The 16792-nt window shown below is 38.3% G+C and overlaps 1 protein-coding gene across 3 annotated transcripts in view; it reads right to left on the minus strand.

The window, feature by feature from the left end:
- Cntn1 (contactin 1) overlaps positions 1 to 16792 on the minus strand; it is a 283386-nt gene that overhangs the window by 167802 nt on the left and 98792 nt on the right. The window contains exon 1 of one of the 3 annotated variants that reach the window (XM_005354312.3): positions 8089 to 8499. The exons of 1 other annotated variant lie outside the window; for it this stretch is intronic. The gene's annotated coding sequence lies outside the window, so the exon portion shown is untranslated. Of the gene's footprint in view, positions 1 to 8088; positions 8505 to 16792 lie in introns of those variants that run through there. One more of the 3 variants, XM_005354314.3, reaches the window with a different exon arrangement.

The raw sequence follows: 16792 nt of genomic DNA on the forward strand, positions 1-16792 counted from the left end.
TTTAAGGTCAATGTTTTTACATTAAAATTTTCAAATTGATATACCAACAACGTCCATAGTCATTCCAGTGACCAAAGCTGGGACATTTGCAGAATCAATTTTCCTTTAGAAAATAACTTTGTAAACACTAATTACTGGTGGGAAAAGGTATGAGGATGTTGAAGCACCATGAGATTGGTCTCCAGAGAGGCTGAAGCGCATCCTCAGGGAAACGGGCACCAGTGGTGTGGTCACACTTTCAGGTGGACTCTAGCTATATCCCAGATGTTTCTCCACCTGTGCTTATATAACCCTCAGCCATGTGACACTACATCATTCCAATACATTGTTTGGACACTCTTTGAGATAATATGTTTGTCACTGAAAAACATTCCACTGCTCTTCCAGAGGTCCTGAGTTCAAGTCCCAGCAACCACATGGTGGCTCACTCACAGCCATCTGTAATGAGATCTGGTACCCTCTGCTGGCCTGCAAGCATACAGACAGATAGAACACTGTATACATAATAGATAAAGAAATCTTAAAAAACAGTCCACTATTACAAGATTCATCACACATTTGACAACATAATAGACTGCTTAAAGTCTAGTGAATTGGCAGTGTGAGTTAAATAAATATTATCTGAGAATTCACTGCAACAGGAGGAGTTGATAGGATCTATTGTGCCATGTGTATTTATTGGGCACCTGTCATGCCCATAGGTGCTACACAAGACAATGGGTACTCAATGACAAACAAGGCAGAAGTGATGACTCTTATGTTTCCCATTGTAGATAGATTTCCTTGCTCAGTAGACTAGTTAGTAGACTGCCCTCATTAGTAGATTTTTCTAGTTACTAGACTTCCTTGGTTAGCAACACTTGACCTGGGTGTTAGGAAGTTGAAAAGAAGGTCTCCAAAAGCTTCCAAAGGAACAGACATTTAAAAAGGTATTCTTAACAGTAATACATATTTTAGGAGAATCAATAACGCATTAATGTGAACGGGCCAGACACATATAATTAATTAAGCTCATTACTTTACCTCAAGGTCTGTCATCATGCCAGGCACCTGTGTAGTTTTCCATAAAGGGTTCCTTAGTTTAAGACATTTGCTCCAGCTTTTATATGAAAGAATGTCCATGCTGGATTCATGGAGACGGACAGTGGGGGCATCTTTTCAACTTAGAATCCATGCAGGTATTTATAGGTCAGTTATAATGGCTGTGTTAAGCCAAGCCTCTTCTACAAATTTTACTGAAGGGGGTATTTTTATATTAATCTTTAGTGACATCTGTCAATAGAAAAAGCTTGGCTGTGTTACTTACCTGTCAAAGTACTTGCAAGCAAGGATATTTCCTAACAATAACGGGGATAACGTGGGGGAGGTGAGACTGAAGGCAGAAACAGGACAAATAACATACTCCCTTTTTTTTTTTTTTTTTGGTTTTTCGAGACAGGGTTTCTCTGTGGCTTTGGAGCCTGTCCTGGAACTTGCTCTGTAGACCAGGCTGGTCTCGAACTCACAGAGATCCACCTGCCTCTGCCTCCCGAGTGCTGGGATTAAAGGCGTGCGCCACCATCGCCCGGCCATACTCCCTTTCTTTATGTTAGTGCACACTAGCTATGATCACTTGTATTAAAGAGAGCAAGGCATTTTGTAGGGATGATGCCGTGCTCACACTTTCTCTTATGGTCTCTTCTTGAAAGTAGTCAAACTTCTCGTCCTTAGGGATAGTTTATTTCAACATTATTTTCCAATCAGGCCCTTGTATTACATAAAAAAAGGCCAACAAAAATCATACTTCAGAAAACGCCAAACTAAAAAATGAAATTCATTTTATATATGTGATAATTTTATATAATAAATATTCTCTATGGTAAGAATCTCGGAAGTTTTCAATAAAGCTCATATAGAAGTCCTTCTCTATAAGATCTGTGTTCATTTAAAGTATTTCTCAAGATTATAATAAAGATAATTCTAAAAATATATTATTTTCCCAAGCTCAAGCAGAGGGGGATTTTGGAGTGGTTTTATTTGATTTTTACCTATTTGTTCTGGAACTTCGCTGCCTTCAAATTGATGCATTTTTTTTTTCTTAATGGTCCATTTAGCCCACTCCTGCTGCCTCCCCACCCATGTCTTCAGAAGCTTCTCCTGTTCTCCACCACACCTTTTTTTTTTTTGCCAACTGATATATCATTCCCCATCTGTTGAAAATTGCCATGTTCTTTCCAGCACAACTCCGCCTCCAGCTTCCATCCCAGCCACCTACCTTGCTGTCCTTCCATCTGCACAAGGAACATCTCTGCAACCTACTCCGAACTGAAACCATGGCAAATTTTACACATAAGTTTAGCAAACGTTCTTTTCTGAAAGGACTAGTACGATCACAATAACAGCTTACTACTCTGTCTCTTAGAGATAAACACACACTTAGCGTTTGATTTCTTCTACATCCTAAAGTCATTGGCTATAACCAACATTCTTGGTGAACATGTCCTGAATAATAGAGTGACCGTCCTTCATAAGGGCTAATGATTTTGGTAGTGTTCTCTGGAGCCCTACTTTCTGTGTGGCCCAATCTGTTAATTGCACACAGTTCATGTCCAGAATTTTGCATTTCGTGAATAGAGACAACTTTTCTTGAATACTGAATCTTCACAGCAGTTTAATCCAACTCAACTCCCTAAGTTTAGTGTTGCAGAATTCTGTTTGAATTGGGATATGTGCTAGAGTTGCCTATAAGATGTCAAAGACATTATGTAAACAATGCTAGTATAGAATAATTGTAGCTTCAAGATTTTGATACTTACATTGCACAAGGAATATATCTTCCTTCAGTGTTGACATCTTACTTAGCAAGTGGAGGTTGGTTTTTATGTGGCAGATGAACATACACCAGAAATTAAGGTCATAGGAAAACATTAAGAATTCTATACTTTGCTATTCAACATTATTTGCCCTCTATTGACTACAACACTGAGACTCCCTCAGGTTGTGCTTATAGAAAACACAAGATTTATCTTTACATTTAAAACAATAGTTTGATTAAAGGACATTTTGGTAAATACTTAACGTTCTGGAGGTATACTGCTCTAGTTATGCTAATTTGTATTACATGAAAATGATGTTTTCACGTTTGCTTTTGATAGGCTTTATTATTTAGGTTTGATAACGATAGAACTTGTGTAAATCAGATGGCACTCATTGGTCATTGAAAAGTCTTCTTGTTATCCTCTCAGAGACTAAGAGAAAAAGAGCACCTGGCACTCGGAAGATTTACACAGATACACAGATGTTGGTCACAAAGCAGAGCAAGTGAGGGGATGCATAGCTTCCAAGGGAAGAGGTCAGGGGGGGAACTTAAGATAAGTTAGTTTGGTTTCACTGGCCTCAAGAACACAGAAACTAGCTACCTTCTGCTTTTCTCCCTGGTCAGGGCAGCAAGTGATTGATGACCCAGAGAATGAGCCAGGATAAAGAGTCAGTGAGTACTTGAGAGATGCATTCAAGTGGTGTAGTAACTCCAGCAACTTGTTCACTGTATTAAGGACAGTCCCTTCCAGGTCAGCAGAGTAAAATAATCAGAACCCAGAGAACAAATGACAGACAACCATTAAAAACAAATGTCGAGAGTATGTGGCATGGCTCAGAAGATTCTTTGGCTGCAAATGTCTTCAGTGAGATTATCAAAGTCCGTGAGTGCTGAGTATACAAAAAGTCAACGTTTTACACATTATTCTGGCTGGAAAGTTTACTAACCGGCCCTATTGTTCTTCTCAAGTCTACCATCCCCTTGCTCTCTTTCAGGATTCACTTCAGAATAGACACTTTGAACCTTTTCAGCAATACTTCTAATGAATATTCTATTACCAGAATCCACTCTTAAATTAGGAATACAGGTCTTCATTTCTTCTATGGTTTTTGCCGAATACTTTGGCTGATAGAATATAGTACTTCCACCCTTTGTTTTTATTTTTTTTATCCCATTGAAATTCAAGCCCATCATCTTCTTTTGCATATACAGCGTCAGAGAACACATTAGATCCTAATTAAGTACTTATCTCACTAAGTTGCCTGTTGAGAGAAAAGGTATTAAGAAATTACAAAAATGAAGTGAAGGGGGGTCAGTTGGTGAAATAAACATCAAGCTGGTCTTGTAAGGACGTAAACCTCAGTCAGCTCTTTTATGTCTATTTGTTTATAGGGTTTATCTTTTTTTTTATGTGAGACTGGGTCTATGTAGTGTGAAATTCAGAGAGTTTCAGACAGACATCGCCATACACTTCAGTAAATCTCAAAGAGCATTTCTGGGGGCTAGAGAGGCGACTTCACAGTTAAGAGCCCTTGGTGCTGTTCTTTAGGAAGCAAATTTAGTTGTTGGCATTCAAGATGGTTCACAATCATCTATAACTACCACCAGCTCCAGGTTAGCCAATGCTTACCTCTGGTCTCTTGGAGCACACACACATGCCATAGGCAAAGTTGCACATAATTAAAATATAATAAAAAGCAAATCTTAAAAAGGAGTATATATAAAAATATTTCATATAGTATTGAGGGAAAAGTTTTTAGCAGGGGCTACTTTTACCATTTTTACAATGGGAGATCAAAGGGGATGAAGTCTCTCCATTCTAATCTTTGTTATCACTTCATATATAGAAAACTCTCTGTGGCTTTTAGTAGGATTGATCTCAGGACAGTCCACAAAATTCCCTATAGGGAGCTTCCTTACCATGCTAATCTAAGCTATTGTACAATTAATTTGTATATGTGTTAATGTTGTAAAATTAGGAACAATATTCCTTTTCTTTTTTTTTAATTTATTTATTTATTAAGGATTTCTGCCTCCTCCCCGCCACCGCCTCCCATTTCCCTCCCCCTCCCCCGATCAAGTCCCTCTCCCTCATCAGCTTGAAAAGCAATCAGGGTTCCCTGACCTGTGGGAAGTCCAAGGACTGCCCACCTCCATCCAGGTTTAGTAAGGTGAACATCCAAACTGCCTAGGCTCCCCCAAAGCCAGTACGTGCAGTAGGATCTTATACTGATTGTTATATCCTTTAATCTTCCACAAGTGATATACAATGCCCACAATCTTAGCTTGGTGTGGGAAGTCCTTCTGTATATGTGTTGCTTTTATTGGTTAATGAATAAAGAATCTGGCTTGGCCTGTGATAGGGTAGAGTACAGGTAGGTATGGAAAACTAAACTGAATGCTGGGAGAAAGAAGGCAGAGTTGGAGAGATGCCATGGAGCCACCATAGGGGAAAGACATGAGCTGCCACCTAGAACCTTGCCAATAGGCTATGAGCTTCATGGTAAAATATAAAATAATAGAAATGGGTTAATATAAGATATGAGTTATCCAGAAATATGTTTAAGCTGTTGACCAAACAGTATTGCAAATAATATAGTTTCTGCGTGATTATTTTCGAAGTCTGGGTGGCCAGGAATGGACAAGCGGCCTCCTACAACATTAGCTGATTTGTTGTTGTTGTTGTTGTTTGTTTTTTTGAGACAGGATTTCTTTGTAGATTAGGAGCCTGTCCTGAAACTAGCTCATGTAGATCAGGCTGGCCTCAAACTCACAGAGATCTGCCTGCCTCTCCTGAGTGCTGGGATTGAAGGCTTGCACCACCACTACCCAGAATCTTAGCCAAATTACTTATACAGGTGTGCAATTTTGCATCATACTTAGGAGATGTTTTTCATTTGTTCAAAGAATGGTTAATTGGTAAGAGCAAATGGAGAATGAGGGAGACAAGCCAACCTGTTATTCCCATAGATACTGTAAGAAAAGAGCACCTCTTACTTGCCTTACAGACACTTAGAGTCTGGTTGGAAGGTGGAGGAGAGAACACAGTCCTCTACTTAGACTTATTCCAAATGGTCTATTTCATATCTATACCATACTTATTCTGTATTGGAAAACTTACAAATCTATCACCTTGAGATATTCATGCCCCCTGATTTCTTACTCTAAATTACTAACAACTTTTAAATGAGCTATCAAACCTTATATTAATGAACCATATTAAGAATTCGGAAGCATTGATGCTTAAGAATCATGATATACATGAAATGCTAATTCTACCAATTTTCCTTTCAAACTTTGTATTTTATAATTAGCTACTCCATTCCTCATTCCGTTTCCTCCCCTCGTTTGTACTTCATCGTGTTCTTCGGTCTCCCCTTCCCAACCATACCTACTAGGATTATTACCTTGCCACTAAAATCACCAGCTGAATTCATTTATCTCAAGGTTGAGATGAAAAATTCTCATGAATTTGTTGGTTTCTCCCAAGTGGTCATCCACAGAAATTAGTCCTAACTATTGTTATAGGTGGGCACTGAACCCACATTACCTCACATCTCCCTCTCATGACCTAGAAACTTCCTTTGCTGTGACCACCAACATATTGTATTCTACTGTATTTATTTTAATTTTCCTTCAGCCGTAGGCAGCACATAGTACTTCCATTGCTCTCACCACTCAGAATTTACTACACACCCTTGGGCAATAGCATTACTAAATTTCTGCCCCCTCCTTCTTCCTTTTTCATTTTTGTTTGAATTTTAAGGGCCATTCAAGCAGAAGGCATTTAAGAACTGAACACTGTGACTCAGCATCGAGAGACATCAATGGACAGGTACTTCCCTCTCCCTCTGTTTCCCTTCCCTTGGGGAGAACTCCACCTGTGAGCTTCTACCCTTAACTGAACTAGATTAGCCCGGCAGACTGAAGCCATCAGACAGCACCTGTGCCACACCATGCTGCAGACAGACCCAGGTGATGGAGGGATGCTGGCAGAACGCCTGCACTCTGGGAAATGCTTGGGAACTGGATTTCCTGGCCTCTTCTCACCGTTAGGGATTTCTTTGTTTTCCAGGAAAATGATGCCCATTGTGTTTTAAAACAAAATCTAGTTGGCTTTTTCTACTGTTAGTTACAGAAAGATGATTTAACAAACGTATTATTAAAATTTATTCTCAACAAATATACTTCACACATATTGTATGTATTTTAAATCAACAGTTATAGTATGTGTGTATGCATATATGTTTACTAATATGTAAATGTACTTGAGAAAGTATCCTTAAGGAATTTTATAGTTTGAGTCCTTCACTAAATATTTACTGATGCTACCTTTGGACCTTAAAACAAGCTGAGGAATTTATTTATGTGCCAAAAATTTATCTGTACTTTTGAACTGCAGTTATTTAGTAACCAGCTTTAATTCACAAATAGCTCTGACCAAAATAGTCATACAGTACTTATGTGTTCAGTTTTTTGAATTTTTTTGAAAATTTTCTTAGTCTCATATACAGAGAGTTCTACAATTCCCATAAACTTAATTTTTAAAACACTAGGGGAAAACTATAATTTTCCACATAATTTTTTACAGTGATCTATTGATCCAGACCTCTTGGAATAACATGTGCCTGACAGTAGGAGAAAAGGCAGTGTAGGAACATTTCAAACTGTCCTGTTTCTGACAAGGTCCTCCCTCAAGGACATGCTATTCCAAATTGATCACTTTACCTAAATAAGCTTAAAAAAATAAATTAAATTAAAAATTAAAAAAGGAAAAGGAAAAAAAAAGAAAAAGAATTTAAGGCAGTTTTTGAGTATAACTGAGTCTTCTGTGGTTTCCTTCACTTCCAGGAGTATTTTGGTTACCATCCCCCTTTTGAACCATTTGAAATGCCGACAGCAAGGTAATAATCTGATCTGAAGCTCCACCACAGCCCTGCCAAAACTTCTCCAGCAGGAGGCAATTTCCACTTACTGATACAGCAGCTTACTCCAAGGCTGCCCCTCCCAAGTCTGCCAGCTTTCCTCTAAGCAAGGCACGCACATCTAAGTTCCTGTACATTCTTGAAAAGCCGTTACATGTAAAATAAATACCTCACATTATCAGTATAATACACAGAACTTCACATCCATATGGTCACACATGTAAAATAATGCCTTCTCCCAATTAACATAATCACTGAGAACCCTGGCACTCCTGCCGGCTGAACCGGGAAATCTCTCACCAGTACCGCATCATCATTATCCCAACTCAGCATATTACCTAACCTAGAGAAAAATCTTCGACTCACCGGACGTGTTGAATCATCTGCGATCTCCGTATAACATCTATTTCAAATTGTCCCTTTGAATAGACTCGGGGAGAGTTACGACACACACTGCCTCTCTCCTGCAGCAGAAGGCAAGTTAAAAGGACCTCAAGCTGTGACCTCAGAGGCAGGCACAGCCGCTCCCATCCTTCAGCCAACCTTCTATGAAGAACAGGTTATAAGACTGCAAAGCTGGCCCCCTACATAGCAATACTTTCAAATAAAGCATTCTCAGCTGCGAGCTGTGGATTTACATCCCCGAACCCGGCTGGCTGGAGTCAATGCTGCTTCTATGCCTGAAAATATTAAGCATTTCACTGCAGTCACTTCATGCAAGAAACTCTCCGAGGCGACTTCACAAACCCTGTCATTCTGCTCGGGGACTAAAGAATGAGCAGGGCATGCATAATTCATGCATTGGAGTCTTCAATGTACTTCCTGTAGCCTGGGCTCTACACAGTAATGGGCTATTGATCACCTCATCCCTAAGACAATCGCAGCTCCCTGATTGGTTTATTTCCACAAATAAAATTACAACCTAAATCATAGGCTGAAACCTCCATGCCGGCTGCAGCTTCTCAGGGAAGACATTCCCAGAGCCGAAATGACATCTGCAAGCTGCAGAGTATCGAAGCTGGGTTCCGTGGGGCAGAAACTACAGAACCTGTTCTCTTTTATTCAAAAAGGCACACTTACTGCAGGATTAAGCTGGGTATTTCACATTATCAGTATAAGACATAGAGCTCTTTCCTTCTCCATCATTTCAGAGACGTCAACAAGGACAAATGAAAATTTAGAAAATAAATACATAAGAATCATGTGTGCCCCCCCCCCAAAAAAAAATTAGGAGCCTTTTACCTGATTTCATTCAGTTACTGTTTAGAATTGTTCTAAAATAATTAGCTTGCCATTTCAATAATGAACAAATGCTTCCTTTTATTAAAAATTATAGTGGATAATGAGGTTATTCATATTAAATATTCTAGACCATGATTACTATTATTTTGGGTGTGTCAGTGGTTCTGAGATCTTACTAAGAATTTAAGCTTCAAAGAACACACCATTGTTTACATTGACTTAAAGAAACCAGCTGTTCAACAAAATGTACGTTTATTTAATTATGCTCATACTCATCAAACAGGTCCAAGCACTTTAAAATGCCATCATAGTATTTGCAGAAATAAGACAGTGGGAGGTCCCTGTGAATCTGAAAATGTGTGTATCTATAAATAGTGCACATCTACTCAAAGACCTCTGGACTAAAGCTAGTTGCCTTATTTTCTACCCAGAAGGAGTGAACATAATGCTCTTGGAGTCACCGAGAGCCTGAAATCACATCTTCCCAAAGCCTTTTTATATGCATATTTATGAGTGCACACAAACACACCTGCAATTTATATTTCTATGCTATTGTACTTTGTTCCTCATAAGGCCAGAGTGAAACATTCTAGACTTGGGGCTAAAGAACCACTACGAGGGAACAACCATTCTCCCATCCCACTTTTTAGATGGGGCAGAGCAATCACCTTTTAGAGTAGGCATGACTATGTCGGTCTTGTGTTAATAAACCAACAGCAGGTACCAGCATTTGAAGGCAGTAGAGGTACTGATGGCACCAGATGCAGTAGAGAGAGGAGTTGAAAATGCATGTTTCTTCTAAGTGTATATCACATGGAAATCTGCCCCTGACAAATCTCCATTTTTCTAGAACAATCTACCAGGAAGTGTGGGAAACTAATCACCCAATTACTTGGGCGATAAAAAATTCTGTATTCATATTATTTTCTTCTGCCCTGGTTAGTTCCTACTTTTGTATCTATATATTGCTGTCAATCTAACAAATTTTAACTAAATTACACAGTGGGTCTTTTCTTATATTTTATTTATTTCTCTGATTGATGATCTTAGCTGTCAAATACAAGATTGAAAGGACTGATTATTTTTTAAATTAATATATCAATTTACTAAAAGACACAATTTCTCATGAGAGAGTATTTTGTTTAAAATAGCAAAAGTTGGGGATAGAGAGATGGTTTAGCAGTTAAGAGCACTTACTGCTCTTCTAGAAAGCTTGGGTTCAGTTCCTAGAACACACCTTGATGTTCATACCATCTGTAACTATAGGTAAGGAGGATCCAGTATCTTCTTCTGGCCTCTGAATGGACCAGGCAAACACATAGTAAACAGACACACATGCACACAGAACACCCATTCAGTTACAATAAACACCCATTCAGATTAAAAAAAAATAAGCCTTTTTAAATTTTAAAGTAAATAAATAAGTAAAAATTTGACAGGTTTGGAAAGTACCGAATATGAGGAATTAGAGTACTATCTTATAGAGATTGTAAGTAATTGATACAATATTCAATAAATACAAATGACATGATTCATGGATTCATGTCCCGGGGGCTAAGATGAGTTTGGTCCATCTCTCTACAATTAATGGGAAGAAAACCTGTGTCTTTTTCTATAAGAACATTCACGACACATATCTAAAATGAAGACTGTGAATTATGTACTCCAACTCTCTGAAAATGGAAAGAGAAACTGGTGAGGGATGACAAACTGTTGAACTAGAATGAGCCTAGAATTAGAAACCAGAAATAGAGAGAATAATGTGGCTGAAACAATGAAGACAGTAAATCCCAAGGAAGTCATAAGGGTCACGTGAGCCTGAATGAAAGTGATTGCAGAACACAAACTACAGCACCCCCAGGTAAAGCAAGACCCAACGCTGTAGGAAAGATACAGTGTACTTTTTCCAGAAGTCTGACTATTCCTGGAGAAGAAACAAACAAACACATAACCAATGTTTTAGATGGATGGAAAACAGAGATGGTCATTTCAAATAAATTTGATCTCTTCTCCAATCAAATGTCTTTCCAATATTTTGAACTTATAATGCCTGCAAAATACATAATGGATTCTGCAATAGACAGTAAAATAAATCCAAATTTGGGAAAAACAAAGACATACGTTAGATTGTCAAATCTGTGATATCTGTTAAGATCTATAACTAATCTCCTTGACCCGTGTCATTTTGAACAATGTATGAAATATTTTCAATATCCCAGAAATAATAAAAATAATTAATAATATCATGAAAATTTTGGGGAAGAATTCAGTATTTTTAAGTTAAGGGAGAAAGACTACACGGAAGGACTGTGTGCAGCTTGCAATTGAAGACATTCTCTGTTTTATCAATATTACAAATCATTCTTAGTCATCATCCTCTGATTATTTTTTAAAATATTTGTGTAACTTCTACATGCCAAAACAGTTTGTGCTAGATGCTAGAAAACAAAGCATGCACATAGTAATGTTGCTGAGGTTACTTGTTAGTTCAGAAAGCATGCAAATACCTTGACCAAAAACCAACCAACCAAACAAACAAACAAAAAGAGTGTAATTGCCCTGATGTACATCAAGATTAAAAGCTGAGGAAACTTCCAAAGCACAGGCACTGACCCTGTGTGCTAAGTGCCTGCTAGCCACATAGAAATTCCTCTTAACTGTGTTACAGGCATAACGGCAGAATTATTAGCATGGCTACCTATCAATGGAAACACTAGGGAATGATTCATTGATAGGAATGATATTTAAAGAAACTGGAATAATGGTAATAACACAGAATGTAGTGACAGATTTTATATCAGGCCTTTCTCAGATTAACAGTATGACCCTGAGCAAGGCACTCACACTTTTTGAACATGATTTTCACCATGTACAATGAATGTAGATGTGCGTTTATCATGGCTTGGGAGGATTAGATAATCAACAGCACAATCACTAAGACTGCACTGACCAAGTTTGGAAACTGCCTCTACTGCTTCCTCTAAGTTTTTGTTAACTTCACAGAGTCCCTAGGAAATTTAAATGTTGTGACCACCTTATGCCACTTATCACAGTTTCTGATACAGGAAGGACTTTAAAATGTTGCTGCCTTTGAAAACATCAATTTTATAAGAGGGGGCTTGCAGGAAAAGACTTTTCCAGAGGAGAAGAATATTACATGGACCTGAAGGGAATGAAGACATCATAGAAGGCATGAGAAAGCCAGGCAGTGTAAGAATGTGGGATACACTGAACATGTTGATCGTAACAGAATTTGGGACATGACCACTATATTGATGCTGTAAGAAGGTGTGACATCATGGACATATTGATGCTATAGGCAGGTGGGACATCTTGGACATTTTGATGTCATGAGAATATGGAAAATCATGTGGATAGTAATGATATGAGAATGTGGGACACCATGAAAATATCAATGATGCGAGAATATGAGACAGACAGCATAGACAGAATGATACTATGAGAATGTGGGACACTAGATATAGCAACATTATGAGAATGTGGAACATTGTGGACATATTGATAGTATAAGAATGTGGGACACTGAGGCTGTGGCTTGAGATAAGACAAAATTATAAAATATCTGATTTATAAAGAGGTTCTTTTAAAAAGTATGTTAAAATCCTGGGTATCCAGGTAATTTATATGGCATATAGTTAGATGGTGATATATAGTGATATTGTGAAGGGAATGGGGTATTCAAACTTAAGAGAACAGCATGATAGATTTTTGTGAGAGAAAGAACACAGGAAATAGAAACCAGATGTAATGTGTGTGTTCCGTTAGTTTTTATATAGATCCCACCAGAAGGGATTTGGATCTGAAGATTTGAACATGATGAGGAAAACATGGAGGTGCTTAAATCTCAGAATAAATAGTTCTGAGCAGACTATAAATTGGAGAGTTATAGGTGAGTTTTAAAGTTGTAACTTGGCAACTCAGTCTTCCTGTCTGATTCATTCACAAAACAAATACAAATGTAAAATGGAAATCTATTGGTACTATGGTGAAATGAGATTATACTGTTAAAAATAGCAAAAAAAAAAAAAAAAGGCCAAACTGCAAAGCAAAACAGGTGGTGTGGTGATGACTTGGACAAACACATTTCTGGTGGACAATTGATAGTGAAGATGGAGCTGGTTAAGTAGGTTGGCAGACAATCAGGACTACCCAACCTGTGGAATTCAATGACACAGTTCACGGGTGAAGATGAACAAGAAGAGGGAGGACACTAAAGCCCTGAAATGAAGACAATGCCCATAAGAGCACCTGTCAGCATCCCCACAGGGTGACAAATGACGGAATACACTCAGCTGATATGTAGCGCAGATATTATACCTGAATCAGGAGGAACTCTTAATAAATCTTATTCTGACTGCGATAAAGTCTTTTCCAGTTAAGTAGTACTTATTTGCATTTTCAATAAAAAGTCATGTTCAATCATAAAACTGATCAACTCACATGATGTATGATGATACTGTGTGTTGTTAGAGATATACATATGTAAGTGGAAATTATGAAGAAATGAGAAACACATTCTTAAATTCCAGAAATAGTTACTTCTGAGAAGATAAAGAAGGAAGAATGGAAGATCCTACTCAGTACTCAGAGGACCTTCTTACAGTCCACTAACCTAGCTATTTTCAGGGATACCTCATTTGAAAAGTGAGGATAAGCAAAGCTGGAATTCCTACAAGATTTTAGCCTTGAGTCCCTTTTCTAAGTTTTTGCTTCCTTTTCAATGATGGTAACCCAGAGGGGGAGCAAAAACCAAAGAAAACTGTTCCAAATCACAAATGCTCTATGAAAGCACAAAGCCAAACAAACGAAAAGGAAACAATCTCTTCACATTTGCTGTGCTTGAAGAGAACCTGAGTTAGGTTCCCAGCCCTCATAATGGCTTAAGACTGTCCTGTCCATAACTCTAGTTCCTGGGGATCCAGCACACTCTTCTGAATTCCACAGTCATGAACAAAGTGAACTTACATAAACCCAGGAAAAAATATTTATAAAATGAAATAAAATCTTTTAAACAATGAAATTATGTAAACTCATGAAAGGATAAAAACAGGTACAGTGAAGAGGTTCACTAGGATTCTCAAAATTGAGACTCTAGTACATTATTCTGACAACACTTAATTCTTAAATCTACTAATAATAGCTTTCCCATAATATTTTAATTTACTCTTAGATATCAGTGTACCCAAATCATTTTCTCAGTTTAACAAAAATGAACTAATTGTAATTCAATCTTCATGTAAAAACAGGTTTCTACATACTCAACCAGTAGTTACAGTATAATTAAAAGTACAATTTAAAGTATTTTAAGTTTGTAACAATATTAGAGATAATTATAATAATCCCTATTTAACCATGCTTACTAACTGTACTAAAAGAATGAGCTTTCCCTTTAGGAGGCTAAATGTTCTTAAGTGAATGCATGAGTAACTCCAAGTCAGCAGAAGTCTGAACCTGTACTGCCCCTGGAGAGCTTGAACAGCCTCGGTACAAAGCAGCCTGCCTCTCAAAAGACATGTAAGGAAAATGCTTGGAAACTAGAGCCTATGAATCTTCTCAGGGAACAAATTCAAACATTTTCAAAATTGTTGAGTTAATCTCTATTCTAGACAAATTAGACCTACCTCATCATGCTAGACCCGTCTCATTATGTGTCTTCTATTCCTAAAATTTGGCAAGTATCTGTATAATCTTAACTTCTTTAGGATTTTTTGTGCTTTTGAAAAGTGTGCCTAACCATGAACAACTTCAAAATGACTGGTGTGTAATTAGCATTAGTAAGAAGTCAAAATAGGAATCAACAGGATTCTTTCTCCCTCCGTTCCAAGACAACACATAGAGATTCAGAAACAGTCATGGCAAGGACGCAACTAAGAACCTACAAGAAGTATAGCAAAGACCAGAAGACAATCTCAAAAGCTGTTGGTGGGTGGTGAACCTGTGACATCTAGAGACTCCTACAAAGCTAGCGTGTCAGTATCAGCAATGCATAGAGCACTGCCATGGCTCCCAGTAGCCTTCTCTATGCAGAAAATGACCTTTCGCTGCCAGACTTATCAGCAGTCATTGCCAATTTGAAATTTCTTCATGGAGAAGGAGACATTCTTGTCTACTACATTTCTCCATTCATACATCACTCCATGTGTCCCAGATTCGGGAGTCATGGTCTTACTCAGCCTTCATGCTACAGACCCACCTCTATGGTTGTATTTGTGTGCCTCTGCAAAACTAATGATACTATGTCGGTTAAGCCACTGTGGCTCAGGCCCCGGTTCTGCAACCTATGTTCGCAGCTGGCCTTGGGACTTTTGCTCCACTGTATTGAACAAGCAATAGTTCAGTAAGTCAGTATGGTAGGATCCAGAGTCACTGCTGACCATGTGAACCCACACTCTGCAACGATGTGCCAACCTCTCAAGCACTTCAGGCACCTCTGCAGTGGGTACATCCACACTCCACAGGGATAACCCATCAGAAGCTGTTCATCCTCCTGCATTCGAAAGCCCACCTCCATTTCCACTTTATGAGCATACGTGTCTTGCACTGTGTTACTAACATAGTGATGGAGGGACCAGTGTCAAGGTGGCCCACATATACCATGATGCAGCTATATTTCTGTCAGTTTTATGGATATTGCCACCATGAGTACACTGGCAAGTGCACTAGAGCATGAATTTCCCAGGGAGACAAAAATGATGAAGAGAACCTCAAAGCCTTGACCAGAAAGACCTCAAGCACCCAGCATTTCTCTGCTTCTACATCCACACTTTCTCAGTAGATGCCACTGTTACTAGACCCATGACGTCCTCAGATGAAAGCACTGCACGGAGTCATGCTGTTATGCTGGAAGCACATCAGTTGCTGAGCATCCTCACATCCTTCTGCAAGGGCAGGCGTTTTCCACCAAAACCAGCTCGTCTGCCTCATTTTTCCCTCTCTATGTGGCTTTCGCTCTCACTCTTTGGAACTCACTCTGTAGACCAGGCTAGCCTTGAACTCATAGAGATCTATCTGCCTTTGCCTCATTAGTGCTGGTATTAAAGGTGTGTACCACTACACTAGGCTTCCAAAACTAGTTTGTAAATGAGTACAAATAATGCGCAGATCTCAATATAAGGCAGTGAGAAAGAAGAGAAACCAAAGACACCAAAGCATCATAGTAACTGTCTGGTCACAAATCCCAAGGAGATAGAAATCTACAGATTGCTTGAGAATAACATCAAAGCAATTGTCATTTCAGTGAGGCCCAGTTGGTTTGAAGGAGCATACACAGACAAGTGAGATTTAACAAGTACATACACTGAGCAGACTCAGTTTACTGAGATTTAAACAGTACATAAACAACTCAAATTCAACAGAAAGGGAGAAATTTAATGAAAAACAATTATGAAGTTGAAGAATACAACCGAGGAATTGAAAATGCAATAAAAATATGATAGTAGCTATGATCAAGAAGAAGAAAGAAATTTTTTATTTGAAGCCAAGGCATTTGAAAATATCAGTCAGAAAAGAATAAGGTTAAAATTAATAAAGAAAGATATATGACTTGTATGATATAATCAAGTCACATTTTAGGAGTTACAGGAGAGAGAAGGAAAAACACTCAGAAATAGTTGAAGAAACAATGGCTGAAAGATTTCTGAATATGGAGAAGGTCATGAATATCTAAAGACACAATGTTTAAAACTCTCCAGTCTGTTTCAACCTCAGAAAGTCCTAACAAAACAATGACTGATTGAAACGCCAAGACTAAACGCCAAGAATTTTGAATGAAGAAAGAGATCTCTTCACGTTCACACACTCCTCTTTA

The sequence above is a fragment of the Microtus ochrogaster genome, chromosome 15 (genome assembly GCF_000317375.1).
Source record: "Microtus ochrogaster isolate Prairie Vole_2 chromosome 15, MicOch1.0, whole genome shotgun sequence".
Lineage (NCBI taxonomy): Eukaryota > Metazoa > Chordata > Mammalia > Rodentia > Cricetidae > Microtus > Microtus ochrogaster.